The sequence below is a fragment of the Prionailurus bengalensis genome, chromosome C2, assembly GCF_016509475.1.
Source record: "Prionailurus bengalensis isolate Pbe53 chromosome C2, Fcat_Pben_1.1_paternal_pri, whole genome shotgun sequence".
Lineage (NCBI taxonomy): Eukaryota > Metazoa > Chordata > Mammalia > Carnivora > Felidae > Prionailurus > Prionailurus bengalensis.
This window is the reverse complement of record NC_057350.1, coordinates 94,080,775-94,102,149: the sequence shown is the minus strand read 5'-3', so window position 1 is coordinate 94,102,149 and position 21,375 is coordinate 94,080,775. Positions and strand designations below refer to the sequence as shown.

General features: G+C 41.0%; 1 pseudogene; it reads left to right on the top strand.

The window, feature by feature from the left end:
• The first annotated feature begins 14,663 nt into the window (after positions 1 to 14,663).
• On the top strand, positions 14,664 to 16,094 carry LOC122492380 (annotated as a pseudogene).
• Positions 16,095 to 21,375: the final 5,281 nt, after the last annotated feature.

Below are 21,375 nucleotides of genomic sequence, written 5' to 3'. Positions count from 1 at the left end.
CGAGATCATGACCTGACCCAAAGTTGGCATCCTACCGACTAAGCCATCCAGGTGCCCCGAGGCTCCTTTCCTTTTGAGTTTTTAAGACTCCGGTCTCCTTTATCCATGGGAATCGTTGAGTATTCCTGGGTATAAGACACAGGAAGAGCAGTCATACTACTATTGGTGCTAGTACTAAACCCATTATAATTTTGGACTTAGAAGTTACTCAGACACAAAAATCTGTGGATTTTAAAAAACATGGCTAATCTACACATCACCCTCCCTAAAAGTGAAAGAAAACCAATGCCTTTCATTGAGGAAATTCAATTTAGCCAACATTGATTGAATGTTCAGTACATGTGTGATTCTGTATTAGCTTGAAGGAATATGAAGATGATTCTAGATTATGATCTTTGTTCTTAAACTCAAAATCTAAAAGAAGAAACAAACTCATGCCTACATAATGGAGCCTAGTAGGTCTCTGCAAAATACCTGTGCCTTGTCATCTTGCTGTCCCCTACCCTCCCTCCCTTTTCTCCTTCCCTCCCTCTGTTCCTTCAGCCACCATTGTCTGAATGACTATTTTGTGCTAGGCCCTAGGCCAGGTGCTGGAGTTTGCAATCTCAAGAGTTGCTCAGGTAAAATCAGAAACTGCCTTCTGAACCCCGCTCACTGTACACAAAGGGCAGGCAGACACCAAAGAAAGAGGCAGACCACCTCAGATTGGTAGGTGGCAGGTTTAATAAGCAAGGGTACTTAGTTGCATATGAAACTTGCCTTGGGCTGCTGTAAGTGGAGCATATCTCTGCACCTGCTCATTGGAATCTTAAAAAAGGAGGAAGTGTGGGACCTCAGAAACCAGTTCCATGAGGAAGTTTCCATCAAAGGACTGTCAATATAACATGAGTAGTAAGTTCTAATGCTGGAAGTGACTACTTAATGTGCACTGCATTTGAAATACCAGTGGGCTCCCTTTAATCTATCTAATAAATGGAAGATTTTCAAAGACCTAAGGATAAAGTGGAAGAAGACATATTGTTGTCTCAAATCTAGCAATAATGTCTTCTTGATATCTTTGTGTGAAGTAGAAAAAGGTACCCCTTCCTCGAGACACCCTACTGACATTTGTCTGGAAATTTTTATAATGAATGGACGTATCTATGATAAGATATGAGTATTGCCCCCTAGAGTAGTGCAATGCACAATCTACACAACCACGTGTTTTGGTTCCCCAAGAATTTTCCAAAGTGTCTAAAAGATATGATGACAAAGAAGTGATCAGGGAGGAATGCACATTTAGTCAAATTAAAAAAAGGATTCTTGGGACACCTGGGTGGCTCAGTCCATTAAGCATCCGACTCTTGATTTCTGCTGAGGTCATGATCTCATAGAGTGAGTTTGAACCCCATGTTGGGCTCTGCATTGATAGCACAGAGACTGTTTGGGATTTTGTCTCCCTCTCTCTCTGTCCCTCCCCTGCTTGCTCTCTATATCTCTTAAATAAAAATAAACTTAAAAAAAAATAATTCTTATCCAGAATCTGTAATAATCTCCTTTATATTCTGAATGGCATGAAAAAGTTAAAATTAAACTTTAATGTACTAATCTGAAGGTTATTATATCAATTTTAAATGAATCAAAATGAAGCAGAGAGGGCAAATGCCTGGCCCAAGGCTATTGAGTGAGTGACACAGGTAAGCTTTAAATGGAAAGTTCTTTAGTTTTTTGTTGGAAAGGCTTATTTTTTCTTGTTTTTTCCCCCCTAGTCATCCAGATGAGACTTCAAGATTTGCTTTAAGATACAAGTGGAAAGTGGCAAAGGCTGAACATATAAATAGATTTGAAGAGAGTTTAGATAATTCATAGATGACAGACCCATAGTGGTAACCAAGGGAGATAAGAATGCCTGAGGAGCATCCCTAACTATTGCACATAGTAGCAACACCGATGATGGCTCTCCAGGGGACTGCTGACAGAGTTGGGAAACTAGGTCAGGGGCTAGGGTGTTTGTTTCCTATTACTATGGACCACCCTAAAGTTTTAATGAATGGTCTTCTTCCCTCTCTCCTTCCCTCCTTTCTTCCTTCTTTTCATTATCGATTTTAAAGTCCTACAGACACAGGCTATTGTTGCAAAAGAACAGAAATGGGGCTGTGTTTCCAACTGCCTCACAACCACAGAATATTCCATGGAAAGCTCTCTTCCTGTCTATTTCTTGGAACTTCTATGATGACCCTTGTTCTTACAGTTGGGGTGTGTTATCGGGGGGTAAAAGTAGAAAAAGTGGGCCTACTGAAATCCCACTTTTAGTTTCAGCTTCCAAATTTTTTCTTACTTCATTGATTGAGTGTCCTATTGATTGAGTCATTTATCCACCAGGAGTAGCAAATAGTTTTGTGTGTAAAATATTTCACTAGGGTCTATACAGACAAATAAGTCATGGTTCTCAGGCTGAAAGAGTTATATACTGATAATGATGGTGATGACAGGCTAATAGAAACAACAACAACATTTGGTGAGGACTTATTATGTGTCAGGCACTGAACTAATTCCATTACAGGCTATGATTCTGTGACATAGTTATTATTGTCTGCTTTTTATGGATCCAGAAACTAGATTCATTGCATTCATTACAAAGCTAGTGAGGAAGGGGATGAGACATAACAACTAAAAAACAAGGAAGAAAGTAAGGGGAGCCCCAAGAGAGGAGTGAGCACACTCTGAGCCAGAAGTTCATGACATGAGAGATGAGCTCAGGCTTTAAAATGATGTCTGACTTGGGTCTTGGGGATGAGAAGGGAATGGTAGGTAGAAAATGAGCATCCTAGATGAAGATAACGTGGTGCAGATATTTGTTGCTTTTGACCTCCCAGCCTCCATTATTTGTTATTTTGGTACTAACACTCTAACTCACTTTGGGGGGATTCTTTTCTCCATTGGATAAAGCTTGCAAAATTGTCTATCATGGTGGTCTGATGTTCTCTAGCCAAAGCTAGGTCTATTGAATACTCTCTGGAGCTGGAATCTAAGCAAAAGCAGAGTGGCAAACAAAACAACTCAAAAGGTTGGGGTGCATGGATTTACTTTGGCTGGGCCCTGAAGAGATGGTCCAACAGTGCCCATAAGTGGGCAGCCCTCTCCCCTGAGTAACTGGTTCCTGTCCTTTCTGTGCCTTGTTCTTCAGATTCTGTGAACTTCCATACATCTTTTCAGCACATCCGTTTGTTCCCAAGATTGGCCACATTGGTTTTTGTGGCTTGCAACAAAGAACTAAAAAATGGCAAGAGCAGAAGCATGTGTGGGGTATGCTGCTGGCACTAAACCATCCAGACTGTCTGCGGTGTGGAATGCATGGAAGTGAATAGTGAGAGATACATCTAGAAACGTAACTCAGAGCCAGGTTATCTGAAGTGAAGTGCCAGGTTAAGGAGATTGAATTTCACTGGATGAGAAGTGGAGAATTTTTGAAGCATCTACGCCAGGATGATATGAGTGTATCTGTCCTTTGGACATTAATCTGGCAGTGGTGTGGTTGGTTATACAAATTGGAGAACGTGGATACCAGAGATAGAGTTCCCAGCTAGGAAGCTATTGCAATGGTCCAGGTAGGGGGTCACAAAGGCTTGGACCTCATGGTGTAGAGGTGGCAATGAAAGGTGTCCATGGAGGAAAGAGCTTCTTGCTTTTCTGGATGGGAGCCAAGGCTAGAGAATGCTGATTTGTAACAGGGCCAGTGGGGAGCACATCCCATAGGCATAAAGAGCTGATGAATTCTGCTGCCTTGCACCTTAGGCACCCCAGAGGCTAAGGTTGGGCTCATAAAGAGGAATGCAGAAACTCAGTCTGGGGAGATAGTCAGTTGGATTTCGACCAAATTAATATCATGTTGTTGATGCTGAAGCTTCGACCACTCCCTTGGCGAATAATTTTTGGTTGAGGCAGCAGGCAAGACGAGTTCCCATTTGGAAGATTTGGTATTTCTGTGGTTTCTTTTTCAGAAAAAATTAAGATACTAGCCCCATTTTTTTTAGTGGTTCATAAAAAGTTGCAAAAGGGAAAACATTATTGAGCAATAAAAGGTGTGTTTATGTGTATTCATAAGAAGTGGGCTAGAGGCCAACTCCCATAAATGTGTTTGACTTATACCTCGGTACTGAACAATTACAAGAACCCTGGAGGCTCCTATTTCACTCAGTGGATGTAATAGAGGCAGCCTCTGCAGCCTTCCCAGGCTAATCACCTTGATAAAGACTGAATTGGGGAGCCTGACCCTTTAAGTGTTTGACAGTAAGCAAAATTGTGCTATTAGTGAAGATGGCCTTTAGAACCTAATTATCTCTATTTTCCTCCCTGGCTTGGCAAACTACCTGTGTCTCCATGCATCACCTCGTGTTTCCAGCCAGTATTGTTGGTTCCAAGCCTATCTCAATTGGCAGCATCCTCTGCTTATCAAGTTTGGGGACACCACTTTCAAGTGACATTTTGTTGTCCAGGCACCATAGCAAGTGATTTTCCATTGTGAAAACTGGACCCTTGAGAGTCACAGTTATAAGATTTCCTTATAGATCAGGGATGGCACCCTATTTAACTGGATGAGCTATTACTTTTCCAGTTCTCAAGGCCCAGTGGGAAGTGAGAGGGACATTTTTGGGGGAAGTAAATTGGAGGACCTCATCCTTTTCCATGAAATTACACCACCTTCCTTATTAAACTTCCTTAATATTTCCTTATGAAACTTTCTTTCCTTTTCCATAAATCTTGGATAGTTGAGTCTATTAGTTTCTTACTGCTTCTGTAACAAACTTGTCTCAATTTGGTGGCTTAAAACAATACAAACTTATTATCTTATTCTGAAAGTCAGAACTGAGCTAAAAACAAGGAATCAGAAGGGCTGCCTTCCTTTCTGGAAGCTCTGGGGAATATCCTTTTTCTTGCCTTTTCCAGGTTCCAGAGGCTGCCCACGTTGCATGGCTTGTGTCCCCTTCCATCTTCAAAGTTGACAATGGCTAGTAGAGGCTAGTATTTAGGGAGTCAGGTGCAGCAACCTCACATGGGGTTGCTCTGACACTAGCTCTTCTACTTCTTGTTTTCACTCTCAAGGACCTTTGTGATTATATTGGGTCCACCCGGATAATCCAGGAAATCCTTCCTATTTTATGGTCAGCTGATTAGCAACCTTAATTCCATCTGCATCTTTAGTCCCTCCTTGCCATGTCATGTAACATATTCACAGGTTCTGGGGATTAGGACTTAGACATCTTTGGGGACTAGATGGTCATTCCATCTATTGCTGTAAGGAAGGATTAAAAAATCCGATCCCATCTCTTCTGTGTTCAGGTAACTCAACAAACTTTTAAAAATTCTTAAAATGTATTCAAACTAGCACACAAGTTCGAAAGTAGCATGCCCCCCAAAAAATTTTCAGATGACTTCAGGGTGCAAGGTCCTATGCTAGGAGCTATTGGAAGTACAGGGGAGAGCATGTGGGATTATACTGCCTTTAAGGAACTTTTACACACTCTTTAAGTAGATGAGCTAGACATGCACAGACAATAGAACAGAGCAGGATTTGATAAATGCCACAGACTGGTTCAGCCAATTGGTGCCACAAGAGTTCAGAAGTGGAAGCAGCGCTCTGAATCCCATTGACTGAACATTTCCCCTACCGACCTTTGGTCACTCCTTCCAGTGGAGCATTTCAATAAGGTTTCATGGGAGCAAAGTTTTCTCCATTATTTTTTATTACAGCAGGTATCCTCAGGCACAGGGGAATGGGGGAGGAGGTGGGGGAGGGGAACAAATGCCAGGTATCTGCGCAACTTGACCCCAGGCAGCTATAATTTATTTACACAATACTTCCTTGATATGATGTGATACTGGAGAGATTTTATCCTTTCCTTCTAAAGCAGCCAATTCCTTCAGACTGATAACAAGAGTCGGCAGGCATCTGAAAGCCAGAGCGCAGCTCATTGGTGCAGCTGCTGTATCAACAAGGAGACAACTACTGTGTAAAGGGATGGGAGGGAAAGAAGCAGGATTTGCTAGAAACCTGGGACCATTTTCAAATGTGGCCCCAGAAGAAGTAAACAGCAGCTATAAATAATTTCTACCACAAATGTTTTGGGGTCTTTTCAGCTGCCTTCATCCTTGAGCATCTCCTGGGACTTGATATATTTGGTGAGCAATTTGAAGGGGGTTGAATGAATGTTAGTGTCTTTGGGGAAAGCTCATGTAAGTTGAAAATACAGTCATTGGGGCTAGCTTCCGTTCCTCAGTTATTTGTAGAGCAATATATCTAGTGATGCCAAAAAACGTGTTGAGGTGATCGCCAAGCATTACGGATGTGGTGGTGAAAGCAAGGACCCTCCTTGCCCCCAACCTGCCGTCGTTGGCCAGTTTCCTGCACAAGACTTTCTGTAGCAGGCTATGGGCAATGCCTTCTGTCTTCCTGATGCGTGGCTCCCTCCTTAATCTACCCAAAGGGACAGGCTCTGGAAAAGAAAGTATGGAAGCATGCAGACTTTTCAACCCTGCTAATAAACAACAAACAGTTGCACACACATGGTTTTAGTTCAACATTAACACGTCCCAGAGTGTCATTTTCATATGTGAAGATGGAATGATTTCTGAAAGGGAATTCTTTTTCATCCAGAGTGCTCGAGTTTCAGAATTTGTCATTCCTAGTAAATAAACCTGCCAAAAGATGAAAAAGCAGCCTTGGAGGCCTGACCTCTGGGCACTGTGGAGGGGAGTTGATAAGAATAAACCAAGCAGGAGAGGGACTCTCATAGGTGACTCCTCTTCCACCGTGACCACCCAGCCTCATAAAGAACAGTGAAGGCTGAAGGGCTGCCTGCTGATTAATACCTGTGGTCCAGGGGGAGAGTCTGGTTTTAGGTCTGCTGGGAAATACAGAGTTAGCAGCAGGTCAGGTTACTGTCCCTTTGGCTTCCTTTGAATCTTTCATGACAGCTTCCTATGATAGGGCCCTGGTGATGCTTGAAGGCAAAAATTTATTTCTTTCATTATTCAGAGCACCAGTAAACTGTATTTAGGGAGTCAGGTGCATTATCTAAACCATGGCTAGGCCATGATTTCCTTTCTACAACTAGCAATGCTGCCCATTATAGTGCTGTCAGTCAAAGACAAATTAGAGAGTATAACTTGTTTTTGTCATAGAAAAGTAGGCTTGTAATCATAGACCTGCCCAAAGGGGAGGAAATTTAAAGGTTACCATTCTCCCATTTTAAAGAACATATTTCTTCCACATCCTGGACAGAGCCAGTCTCTACTGGAATACTTTCTATAATGGGAATCTCACAACCTCATTAGTAGACCAGAGGTCAGCAAATTTTTTCTGTACAGGGCCAGATGGTAAACATTTTAGGCTTTGCAAGCCCTAGGGTTTTTGTTGTAACTACTCAATTCTGCCATTGTGTGTGAAAGCAGCTAAGGATAATATGTAAATAAATCGGTGTGGTTGAGTTACAATAAAACTTTATTTACAAAAATAGTGAGTGGCCTGGATTCAGCTTACTGGCATAATTGGCCTATGTAGAGATAGACCTTTCTTTTGTGGGATGGCCCTGGTTATTAGAATTTTCTACTTTGAGCCCAAATATGCCTCTCCTTAAATTAGGTGTAAACTTTTATATCCTTAACCATGTATTATTTTCCTTAAAAAATTTTTTGATTGGTCCCAACTCTGCCTTTTGTATGTAAATTATTCATAACAGATAAATTCTTCAACCCAAATCATTTTCTTCTAAAAACAATATGATTAACTGATTGCTTTATTCATTTATTCGTTCATCATCACTCAGCACTTGAGTAGGTACTGGGGATATAGAAATTAAAAAAAAAAAAATCTTTGCCCACTAAGAGTTAACAGTCTTGTGGGAGAAGATAACATGGAAGCACTTGGAAGAAAAGGCTGTGGTGGAGATATTCACTGGGGTGTGTGAGAGCATATAAGAGTAGCACCTACCCAGCAGGGTGGATAGTGGGAGGATGGGGTGGATTCCCCAAGGAGGTTCCACTGGAGCTGAGTTTTAAGGCAGGTAGAAATGAACAGTGCCTTCTGGAAATTTTATGTGCAAAGGTGTGCAACTGAGACAGACTGCTGGTCTGTATTTCAGGAACTGAAGGTAATTTTCCGTGACTAGAGTGCAGTGTACTTGCACATGTGAGTGTCCGGGTGGCGATGGAGGTGTAGTCAAGGGACGGACCTTGCCTGCCAGCTGAAAGTCAAGGGAAGTCAACCAGGGTAAGTGTAATTCTGCTACTATTGCCGAAAATCTTTTAACGAAAGTTATCTGAATTGGTACAGAATGCTCTACTTTATACGCAAGGCATCCTGGCCTTAAAAAGTCCCGGGCCTTTGGTTTAAAAATACTGTAAGTTTGGGGCACCTGGGTGGCTCAGTTGGTGAAGCGTCCAGCTTCAGCTCAGGTCATGATCTTGTGGCTTGGGAGTTCGAGCCCCACATCGGGCTCTGTGCTGACAGCTCAGAGCCTGGAGTCTGCTTCAGATTCTGTGTCTCCCTCTCTCTCTGCCCCTCCCCTGTGCATTCTCTCTCTCTCTCTCTCAAAAATAAATAAACATTAAAAAAAAAGAGAAAATACTGTAAGTTTAAGTAACTATGACAACACCTTATGTTCATACCCAGAATATACATTTGCAGCATAATTTGTTGGGTTTTTAGTTTGGTTCTGGACTGTTAGGAACAGACATCTACTGTCCTTATCTAAAAACAAGTTGCAGGGATTTTGCTGGAAATTATCAAAAGACTCTAAACTACATATTGCAAGCTTGCAGGTTCTCTGGTTCCATGCCATGCCAACGGTGGCTGGGTGTATGCAGCACAGACACACAAATTTTCCTAACATATTCTCTGATAGTCCCGGAACATCCTTACTACAAATTTTACTCCCCATCCCCCACTGCTAAAGCATTTTATTTTATTTTATTTTGGTTTATTTTATTTATTGAAGTATAATTGACACACAATGGTACATTAGCTTCAGGTGTACAACATAGTAATTCAACTCCTCTATACTTTATGCTCTGCTCACCACAGGAGTTACCATTTGTTACTATACAATGCTATTGCAATACCACTGACTATGTTCCCTATGCTGTAGCTTTTATCCCTGTGACCTACTCATTTCATAAATGGAAACCTCCACCTCCCACTCCCTGTCACCCATTTTGCTCACCCCCCTCTTCACCTTCCTCCCCTATGGTAACCATCAGTTTGTTCTCTGTATTTATGGATCTGTTTCTGCTTTTTTTAATTTGTTTGCTCCTTTTTTTTTTTTTTTTTAGATTCCACATATAAGTGAAATCATATGATATTTTCTTTCTCTGTCTGACTTATCTCTCTTGGCATAATACCCTCTAGGTCCATCTAAGTTGTTGTGAATGGCAAGATCTCATTCTTCTTTCTGGCTGAGGAAAATTCCATTGTATATATACACCACATCTTCTTTATCCTTTCATCTATTGATGGACATTTAGGTTGTTTCCACATGTCGGTTATTGTAAATAGTGCTTTACTTTTACTTTTGACTTTCATAGAATAGTACTTTAGGTCTTTGCACAGATCCCTTTTTCTTTCAGGATATGTTTTCCCTTCCACTTGACAACTGTCCAACTAAACTTTCAGTAGCCCTGCAGTGCTCTGAATGATCTTCCAGCTCCCCTCTTTAACTTGTTCATTCCTGACTCTCCTCTGAGCTCCCAAGACTTCCTGTGCACACACTATCAGAGATTTAAGGCATTGCATCATTATTGTTTTACTTGTTTCTCCTCAACGAGACTCTGAAAGCAGAGATGGAGTCTCATTTCATCTTGTGTTTCCACACAAAGCACATAAGACATATAATAATAGTTGCGGACCCAGTGTTTGGTAAGTGAAGAAATGAATGAATGATTGAATGAATGAAAGAACCAAGGATATTTACCATGTGTCCCTAGCTAGAGTCTTGGCTAACCCTGGCTAGTCCTTTGATTATTTGGGGATTCCTACCAATGCAGAGTGGTGCAGGGAAGGGAGGACCACAGATAGTTTCTTGGGTTTAGACTTGTGTCGTCCAAGACCACAGCCACCAGACACCCGTGGTCACTGGGCACTTGCCAATTGAGATGTGCTGTCAGTGGAAAATACATACTGGACGCCAAAGACTTAGTACAAAAAAAAAAGTAAAATATCTTGCTATGGCTTTAAAAATATTGTTTATATATATATATTTTTTTTTAAATTTTTTTTTCAACGTTTATTTATTTTTGGGACAGAGAGAGACAGAGCATGAACGGGGGAGGGGCAGAGAGAGAGAGGGAGACACAGAATCGGAAACAGGCTCCAGGCTCTGAGCCATCAGCCCAGAGCCTGACGCGGGGCTCGAACTCACGGACGCGAGATCGTGACCTGGCTGAAGTCGGATGCTTAACTGACTGCGCCACCCAGGCGCCCCGAAAAATATTGTTTATATTTTGGATAGATTAGAATCAGTACAATATATTAATTTTTTTTTTTTTTTTTTACATTTTTAATGTGGCTATAAATTTTTTTAAATTACATATGTGGTTTACATTTGTAATTCACATCATGTTCGTACCGGGCAGCACTGGTATGGAGAGGAGGTCCTGCTCCAGGAAGTGGCTGCTGCACCTTTCCATCCTGGCAGTTCTTTAAGAGAATCTTGCCTTCAGATCCCAGGTCCTGTTACCAGACCACGTGTTTTCATTGTCTTTAGCAAATCCAGTCCCCTTACCACTTCATTGCTGAGGCAGTAACTAGCTCCTTGAGACTTGGTTCTGTCCTGCAACTGCATTTGATAGTTTCCTACGACTCGGGAGATCAAGGGAGATAGCGATGTGAAAGAGCAGGGCCCCTTTGTGGCTGTTGTAACAAAATCTTGTCTTTGTGTATAAGAGTGGAGAGAAACAGGAGCAAAGTTCCAAATGATCTGTCCTGGAGTTTGCCCGTGTCGTGTGTTTTCGGGAAGGGGGAGGGAAAGCAGGGGAAAGTGGATTTCCTTTAGTGAGTTCGATTTTGCTTAGGCCAGGACTCAAAGTGAATTCTCTTGACACACTTCTTCTCCTGGCCTTTGCTCTTCCCCCTGTCAGGGATGTCCTCTGAGGTGTCTCCCTTTGGAAAGGTCCTTCTCATTCCTCAAATCTAACTCAAATAGCATCTCCGCGAAACCCGCCCGCTTGGGTTTCGTGACACAGAATTTTAACTGTACATGAATTATGCCACGTAACAAACAAATAGTACTTCTCTCTCCACTAGGGCTGACGCTTCTTACCATTTTTGTGTGCCTCGTGCCTGTTACCCTCTCACACAGCCCAGTGCATGAGATGTAGGCAGGAGTTAATCTATTGTCTGAGAAGGATACTGATTGGTAAAAGAAGTGGGTGACAAGACTGTTTTTTTTTTCCCTTCAAATACCACTTGCCAAATCTACATGCAAATGAAGAGCAGAGTGTAGTTTCATTTACATTTGTGTAATGACCACAATTAGAATAACAAACAACAAGAGGCTCTTTATATATCCAACTGGAATTCCTGAGGCTGCCAAATCTATCATAAAGCCCTGAGTAGAAATGTTTTAATGAGCTCCTAGATATGCCACACATGATATAATTTCCCCTAAGCTTTGCAGCCTCCAATGGGAAATTCCCCATAGGTCCCAAATGCCACCTGTGTATAAAGCCACCCAGGGGCAGTTAGAATATAAGATAAGTGATGAGGATAGGAGTGTAGTTCTGTAAAGTCAGGTCAGCTGTGGACATGCTACTAATTTCTTATGCTCCATGTATTTTTTATGCTATAAAAGCCTGGGCCATCTAGCTGGGCTGAGGGTGAAAACAACACAGAGAAGAAAAAGTTAATATTTCCTTTTTAATTTAGAAATTACTGGATTTTTATGTCCTCCTTGTATTTACCCAACTGTAGGGTTTGAATAACACCTGAAAAATGTAACATAGTCCGTGTCTTCCTTTTTCATTTTTCTGGCGTTGGTGCAGCTATAGTTTTCCAGATGGCTACATATATAGCCCAATAATACAGGTAAGTGCACACTACTATAGCTCTTCTACGGGCCATAATAGTTAATAGCCAGGCTAGAGCCCAGAGGCACCAACCAGTTCTAAGGCTTTTGCATTCCTTTCTTTGCATATGAATTTTGATATCTTCGCACTGCTTTTGTGAATGGTGAATTCCTAGAATAACAGAAAATTTGCGTTGTTATAGAGGTTCTTATCAATTTTATAGAAGTTCCTTTAATACAAAGAAAAACAGATTGAGCTGAAAAAAGTGCCTACTAAGAAATAAAGCACATTCTCCTGCAGCAGGGTGTTGTGGGGAAGGGAGACATAGAAATTTCCCCAAGGTTTATTGACACATAAACTGCATACGGCCAGGAAACATTAGGAGAAGAATGTCATTTTAAAACAATTCAGGGGGAAGAGCCTTGCTTTGTGCCATTTCTTGTGATTACAGGCTGGGAACCTGGAACAAGATATTAGGATTTAATACTCGAGCTACTTTATGAAAAGCACTAAGCAGCAGGCTTTTTGCTTTAACCTTTTTAATATTCTGGAAGGTAATTGTCCAGACCGTCTCACCTTTCCAGGTTAATGAGGTAGCTAACAGTCCACAATAGAAAATGGCTGCCCAATCAAAAAAAAAAAAAGGGAAAAAAAAAAACACAAATGGGAAGGTCTGAAGTTACATGGGTTTTTATTGTCTTTCAAAGAAAGTACAGCAGCATTACCATTCTGTTGTCTTCTTGTGATGGATTGCAAAAAGAATCAGAAAAGGCACAACATGAATCTGCTCTCAGGACAATGATTGTAATCAAAATAGGAAATGGTACAAATGTAAGCCATTCTCCTTGCAGTTTAAAGATTATAAATCCCTTATTCATCTGTTATGATCCAGGGCCTACTTGTGATTTTTATAGTTCTTTACACGCTCAGAATTTTAAAACTGTAATGCAAAGGGGCTACAGCTGTTCTCCTTCCGATTTGGGTGTTTAATCCCCACTTGGAGCGTCCCACCCTGGTCTCCCCTCCCTCTGCCCATCTGCAGACTGAGCCTGAGGCCAGCGCCTTGCACAGGAGAAATCCAGCTCACCGTGGTCTCTTTGCCCCCAGGAGGTTGAAACACAGCACGTCCTCTTCCAAGAAGCTCTGGGAAAATGTAGGAGCCCTTGCCAAATATTTTGCTCTTTTTTTTTTTTTTTTTTTTTTTTTTGAGAACTGAAACTTCTTATGATCATTATACAATTTAAAAGGGAAGTGACATATACAGTAGATTTGGACCCAGAAGACCTGGAGCTTTGCCTTCCACATGCCTCTTTCTAGGAATATGACCTTCTTTCTCTGAGCCTTTGCTTTCGCCTCCACAACATCAAAGCAACTAATGTGTGAAGTTGCTTTGGAACTAGGGCCAGCTTTTCACATGTTAAAATGGTGTTCTGAGACCAATTCTGGTGTGTGCGGTGTGTGTATTTGTGGGATTCCCCACAACAAACTATGCTCCAGGCACTGGCTGAATGTCCTGTAATTTAACTCAGTTCTGACACTACCCAGAGATAACGTCAGATTCTATGGATTAGGGTTCAGTCCTACAAGACTGCCCTCCCTGTACCTCTCAGAGGCCAGCCACAAAGCTCAGGCTTGTTACCTGCATTTCTAACCAACTGACTATAAATCATTGGTTCCCAAGATTTCCTCTCAGCTTTGATTGATTTGCTAGAGAGTCTAGAACACAGAACTCAGAGAAATATTTTACTTACTAAAATACTGGTTCATTTTAAAAAGACCAGTCAGGTGGAAGAGATACATAGGGCAAAGTATGGTAAAAGGGTATGAAGCTTCCATGCCTTCTATAGGCACACTGCTTTCCCCAAATCTCCACATGTTTATCAACCTGGAAGCTCTCTGAGTCCCCTCCTTTTGGATTTTTAGGAGGCTTCATTACATAGGCATGGTTGATTAAATCAGTGGCCATTGGCAATTACATTTCTAGCCCTTTTCTCCTCCCCGTAGGTCAGGGGGTGGGACTGTAAGTTCCAACCCTCAGATCACTTGGTTGGCTCCATTCACCATGAACCTCATCCTTAGAAGCTTTGCAAAAGTCACCTCATTACCATAACAAGTGACACCTTCATGTCTCTTCACACTTAGGAAGTTCCAAGGGTTTGGGGAGCTGTGAGCTATGAACTGTGGAAGAAGGCTAAATAGATAAGGAAAATATATGTTTGACCAAATGTATATTTCTTATAAACTGCAATATTGCAAATGTAAAATATTGTATATGATATCTAGCAGTGGGATAAAAAAGCTAAACAGGAGATAATAGTCCTAGTGATTTGTGGCCTTATAGATTTCTTAAGTACATTGAATGTTTTGAGCTAGATCTTTCCTGTTTATAAAAGACTGTTAACAGTGAATGAAATCCCGTGAGAGATCCAGTTGTTCTAGCATACTGGGGAGACACTGGGGTAAGAAAACTTGTTTCCTGCACTGTATCTAAGGGACAATGGAGGTGATGCACTCTACTCAGCTGATACCCTGGAAGACTCTCGTTTGTTGGGTCTTTTGTCCTCACCTACACTTTTTATCTTTTATTTTTTTCAAATTAAAATTCTTCAGAGAGGCCTGGCATGCCTGCAGCCTCCCCAGTTTCCTGAGCCCGCTTCCACCTCCCCCCAGGCATGGCACAGGGCAGCGCCTCACTATGGTAGCAGCACAGCACAGCACACGAGACTTCATGCTTGGCACCAAAGCTGATGGTGAGAACATTCTAAAAGGCCTGCAGTCCATCTTCCGGGAGCAAGGGATGATGGGGTCGGGCACACCTGGCAAGACCACAGTTATTCGGCAACCTACATAAACAAAAATGGTAGCCTTGCCAATCTGAGAATTTACTCGCACGATCGGTGTTGTTGGACCTTCAGAGTTATGATGGGGATTCACAAGACCAAGAAGTTCACAGTCTTTTGGACAAAGTAGAAGAAAGAATAAAAGAACTGAGGGCTGTACTGAGCGGGTGAAGCGATTACCTCCCATAGTTCGAGGAGGGACCATTGACAGATACTGTACTATAGCTGATGGTTGCCTGGTTGGGGATGAATAGATGAAGTGGTGTATGATGAAGATTCACCTTAAACAAACATTGAAATTCTACGCTTGAAGCAGTTTGGAGATTTTAATCCGGTGGAGAGTGATTTGGGCATACCCAGGCCATCATGGACAGTGGAAAAGGAGACAACAGTGGCAAAGACATACTGATTCAAGGGGGCAGAGATAGGGGCATATTATGTGAAATATTTAAACTGAAACCAAATATGGTCACTATGGTAGAGATTGACCAAATGGTGATTGATGGATGTAAGAAATACCTGTGGGGGCGCCTGGGTGGCTCAGTTGGTTAAGCATCTGACTTTGGCTCAGGTCATGATCTCCTAGTTCGTGGGTTCGAGCCCCATGTCAGGCTCTGTGCTGGCAGCTCAGAGCCTGGAGCCTGCTTCAGATTCTGGCTCTCCCTCTCTCTCTGCCCCTCCCCAGCCTTCACTTTGTCTCTCTCTCTCAAAATGAATGTACATTAAAAAAAATTAAAAAAAAAAAAAAGAAATACATGTGAAAAACATGTGGTGAAAAAAGGAAAAAAAAAAGAAAAACATGTGGTCATGCCTTAAATAATCAGAAAGGAGACTGCTCTCAGGTTCTAATAGAAGACTGTATTCCAGTACTGAAGAGGTGCCCCAAAGAAGGGAGAGAGACTGATTATGTGATTAATGATTTGACAGCCATTCCAATCTCCACAACTCCAGAAGAAGATTGCACATGGGAGCTTTTCAAACTGATTCTTGGCCTCTCAAAAGAAGTACTGTAACAGGAGGGAAATAGTTTACATAGAGCGATTGTGTCAGTTTGACGGAAGGCCTGAACTCTATGAAGAACAGCTTGGGTGCCTGTATTCTCCTGTGGACTTCTCAAAGGAGATCGTCTGTGTTCCTTCACACTTGGAACTGTGGGTATTTTACACCGTTTGGAAGAAAACTGAACCTTGAAGACTAGTGTCCGCTAATCACATGCACTGCAAATAGCTTTCCCGATCTTCAGAGACAGTACATGACATCGACATGTGTCAGGCAAATGTATATTTTGATGAGCTAGGGTATAATTTTTTTGTGAAAGTCAGCTGAAATTTGATTAGACGGCATAGTGAGACTGCTTCTTGCATTGAACCCCTAGAATGTGATTTTTGTTACTTCTTTTTGTGCGGACTCCTTGTTTTTGTTTTGGTAGACTTCAAATTTGGTTATTTGGAGGAATGAACATCATTATTTTGTTCTGGAGGGTAGTTCTTGGTGGTGTTTCTTTCCCCAAATTGGACTTGGATATTACAATTTGATGCCTATAAGAAAGAGTTAAGAAAAAATGAATAGCAATGCTTCGATTAAAATTATAAATGAGAAAAATTAAAATTCTTCAGAGATGAGCAAGATAAATATTCACATCCCCAAATATTTGCAAGTACAACGTACGAGTGTTTATGCTTATTGTCTCAACACGTCTCAATTTGAAATGCTTTCTATTCAACACCAATAGTCGTATTTTGAAAATGACATCACAGCTTGACTATTGATACAAACTTACCAAATGTGCCCTTTTCCTGTTCCTTGTGGAGCCCATTTTTCTCTGGAGTGACCATCCTTTCAACTTTATTGCATTTTTGCCTACTGTGAGTCTTTCCGATGGTAGATCCCTTGTTGGCAAGTAATTCATGTTTTCCACTGCTCTGTAGTATCACAATCCCTGTCTTCCAGTCATGTGTGGCTTCTTTCCCTGCAGTGTGCCTTTCTGCATAACCCATGTGGTTTCACTACCCGGGCAGAATTTCTTACTTCCCATGGTCACTGCTGAGCAAGAGCTTAATATTCTTAACAATGGCATCTTTGAGTTGGAGGTCCTGACACGTCCACATTTGGGGAGCACATTTATTTTGTGGCTATTTTGGTTTTTTGCATTTTCTAATTTCAGTCATTTTTGGTTTCTTTCATTTCTAATTTCTATGGAGGGAAAAGTAGTTTTAAGCCTGCCTTTTACCAGGTGGTCTTGTGATTTTAAAGAATCTTCACCCATTAAAATTCTATTTTTATGTAATACCATTTTAATAGAAATGTTCATTTTATGGAGGGAAAATGACTGATAAAAATTTGAATGCTTCTTAGGAGCCTCTTATACCCTTTTTATTGCATTTTGATGTGGCTTAATTCATTAATAAAGGGGGATGAGTTGGAGCTGTGGCATGTTTTATCTCCTATCATTATTCAACAAAAGAGAATATTTTTTCAATAAAAATTTTAGAGCAAATTTCCAATTTTCTGAAAAATACATTTTCAAAAAAACAGAATGACCTTGGACTCAATTCAAAAGTGGAATTTTACAGCCACTCTTTCAATTCATTTACTCCCATAACAGTGGCAGGGAGGTAAGATCTATTATTATTATTTCTACTCTGCAGATGGGGTGAGTGACATTCACAGAAACAATGTGTGTTGTCCTTGATCACAGAACGGCAACCTCGTCTCTAGGAACCAGGCTAAAAACCAATTGTGTTAAATTCTAAACTCAATTTCTAAGCACCACCACCCCCCCCCTTTCTCTTTCTTTCTCTTTTCTGGTCCCTGGTTTTCCTCTTTTCTAGAAATATTTTTGGAGGAATTCACTCCATCCTGGACACTTTAAAGGACTACCAACTGGCTGCCCTCATTTTATAAGATGGTATCTTGCCCACACCCACCCTTAAATTAGGAATAAAAAGGGATGTTCTTTCTCTAAGAGTTACATAATGGAGAAAAAGAATGTGTACACAATTCATTCTAATATGATGTGACATGACCAGAGTTGTGCGGGGAGTCTGACGAAAACGCTCTGTAAATGCTGAGGAAAGCATGATTGGCGTCTGCCTGGGGTTGAAGGAGGAAGTGAATGGATGAGTAAGCGACATTTGGGGCTGAGGTTTGAAGGCGGAGTACAGAGAAGGGAGGAGTACAGGGAAGAGGGGGAGCAAGTTAAGGAAGGCAGAGATGGCCAGCGTGTGGCGCCCCCCCATGTCCACATGTCCACATGTGGGGTGTTCCTGGGCAGGGATGCTTGAGACAAAGGGCAGGTGATTGGGTAGGACAAGTCGTGCGGTGGCAGTGCCTTCCACGTGGCCTGGCCTCTCCTGTAGGAATGGGGAGCTGCTGACGGTGTGGAAAGCAGTGCAGACACTGTGGGATCCTGAGAGGTTGCTCTGGTCACAACATGCAAGAGGGATTGGCATGAGGACAAACTGGAGAGTGGGGCCTATCGGGAATAATAACCAAAAGAGGATAAAAAGGCTGAACTAAGATAGTGACCATGGGAGCCAAGGGAGTGGGATGGACATGTTTGAGATTTTGAAATAAAATGAAAAAAAAAAAAAATCCCAAACACCTAGTTGTAAAGTATAAAGCGGGAGGCATGTTTCTACTTCACAAAAATCTAGAATTCTGGTAAAACACAAACATAGGTAGCTTAAAATTGTGGTTATTTGGACCATAGCTCATTAAATTCCTCAAATAGTTGGTTTTCCTGTGCTAAACATTTACAGGAAAAGCAAATGACAAGAAATCAAATGGAAAACAATTTTATTTTCAAGCAGGGAATTCTTTTTGTGGTGGGATCATTTCATATCAGTTCAATTTCTTACATCTTCTGTGCCGTGTTCCTCCCCCTTCTCATCCCAAGTTCACACACACACGTGCTGCAGTGGCCCTCCTTCCTTCCTGCCAACGTGGAGGTGCACAGTCACCCTCAGCTACAGCACTGCCATAGGGGTCTGAGGACAAGACTGGTCAGCTCCTCGGACTAGAGCATTAACTCCTTTAGGGCAGGGACTGTTTTCCACTCTCCTAGCTCTCAGAGGGAGGGCACTAAGATTTAAAGTCTTTACTATGTCACACACAGTCTAGGCAATTAAAATACATGATGGCCTTAAGGCTTTCAATACCCATTTGAAGACTATTATCATTGTTTCACAGATTAGGAGACTGAGACCTGGATCACATAATGAGAAAGCCAATGCTTTTTATATTATTTCACATTACTGTCCTAATGTCTATTCTATGTTCTGGCATAGAGTTGGATACTCTCAGTAGATGTTTAATTAGCATTTAAACAAAGGTGGATTTTCTCATCAATAGGTAGCCCTCTGTCATACTTGCTAGTGGATAGGGATTCCCCTGTCCCTGGAGTACATAAATCGTATTGTGTTTCAGCTTTATTCTGGGTTAAATGCAGCATTATGTATTAGTACAGAAATTTTGCTTTAATGCCACTTACGTTTTTATGGGATAATGTGACTCAGGGGACCAACACTGGTTACAAATGTAACCAGTATGTCCTTGACTTCTTCTGTGTTAATTACACATGTGTCATATTTGCAGTAAGATCACAAATCTCAGTGTTCTTTGAGTATCTACCTTCCTGTGAGGAGGAAGTTCAGTCTTTTCCTATATCTTTTTCTCCAAGTATTCCCAGCATCCCCTGTTGTGCAAGATGGGTCCCTTTCTGGTCACCATTTGTCATGAGCCATGGAAAATTCTATGGGTTAGGAAGGCTTCATTAGGGAAATTTTAAGCAAGGTTGAGCAAGATGTGGTGTTCATGACATCCACAGAAAGACGAACTGTGTGCAGAGCACTGTGTTGGGCGCACTGAGGGTGAACAGTCTAGGAGCAAGACCTGCTTCTTTCTCACTCTTTCATTGTATAGGGCACGTGTAGGGGAGGAAAACATTCCTCTTCTTCCCTTCCAGGTTCTTTGGCTAGTCTAATCATTAAATTAACATAAGATTAACAGGAGCAAAACAAATTTAATCTTATACCTACAAAAACCCTACAAAAAGAAGTTACCAAAACAGACAGCTTTTATACCTTTTAGACAAAGAAACAATAAATTTGTGAAGAACTGACAAAACAAAGGCGATCTGGGGTCCATGGTTAACTTTATAGCCAGGGTAGGCAGGCCAAATTCCTGTTCAGCCCTCTTGCTGGGAAGAGGAGAGAGCTCTTAGTTCCAGCTGACTCATTGTCCAGGTCAGTGTTTGTCAATAGAAATACAATGTAAACCATATATGCAAGTTTGGGTGTTTTACTAGCTACAGTAAAAAAAAAAATAGGGAAAAAATGTGAAATGCATTTTAATAATACATTTTCTTTAAATCGCTATATCCAAAATGTCATTACATGCAATCAATATAAAAGTTGTTGTTGAGATATTTTACATTTTTTTAAAATAATAAGTCTTTGAAGTCAAGTGTGTCTTTTAGACTTATAGAACCTCTCCATTTGGACACTAAATTTCCTTTGGAAATACTTGATCTGTATTTAGATTTCATAAAATATACAGTTAAAAGGAGATTTTCACACCCAAATTTTTCTGCATATATACTTTGAAGTTTTCTAATACCGAATTAAGTACCAATTTTTAACTTAAATTTAAAACCTTTTAAAAATTAAAGTTTATATTAAAATTAGTTTTTGGCTCTACTAGGTACATTTTAGGGGCTACATAACTAGTCCTACATAACTATGATAGTCCTACATAACTAGTGGCTACTGTATTGGACACAGAGCAAGCTCCTGGGGTCATTTTTGGGCAATCCCAGGTATGTATAATGTTAATGTTACCTGGAACCCAGCAAGTCTTAAACAAAGTAATATAATAATAAAACACAAAAAAGCTATATATCAAGTCCCAAGTCTAGGTTTGAACTCCAGTTTTGCAACTTTCTATCTATAAGGAAGTTACTTCACCTTCTGGGCCTCAAATTACTTGTCTGTGGAAGGAGAAAATAATATTTCCAGCCTCAGCTTTGTAGTGAGGGCTAAATAGGACAATGCCTAGCTTATAGTGAGTTATCAAGAGACACAAGGTCATATTGTTTCAGAGTTTAAAAATCCTTTCATATTTCATTATTTCATGTGCCCTGTACTGAAATCTCATTATGAAAGGAAAGAATTATTATCTCCCTTTATAAAAGATCTAGAACTTGAACACAGGTCTTCAAAATCTAAGCCCATTTTGTTTTCCATATTATGATTATCATCACCATCAGCTAGCTTGATTAGAGTGGCCCTATGAGAGATACTGTTCTTAGGGCCATACTTTTAATAGCCACACTAACACCAAATTTCCCTGTCTGGTTTTATAACACAGGTATTCGTATCTATAAACTTACTGTACAAGGCTTAGAGACAAGGTGGATTTGTTATTCGTATCAGGGATCCTTTCCCACTTCTTACTAAATATTTGCCTTTCTACTTCCCTAAACACTTACTTAAAA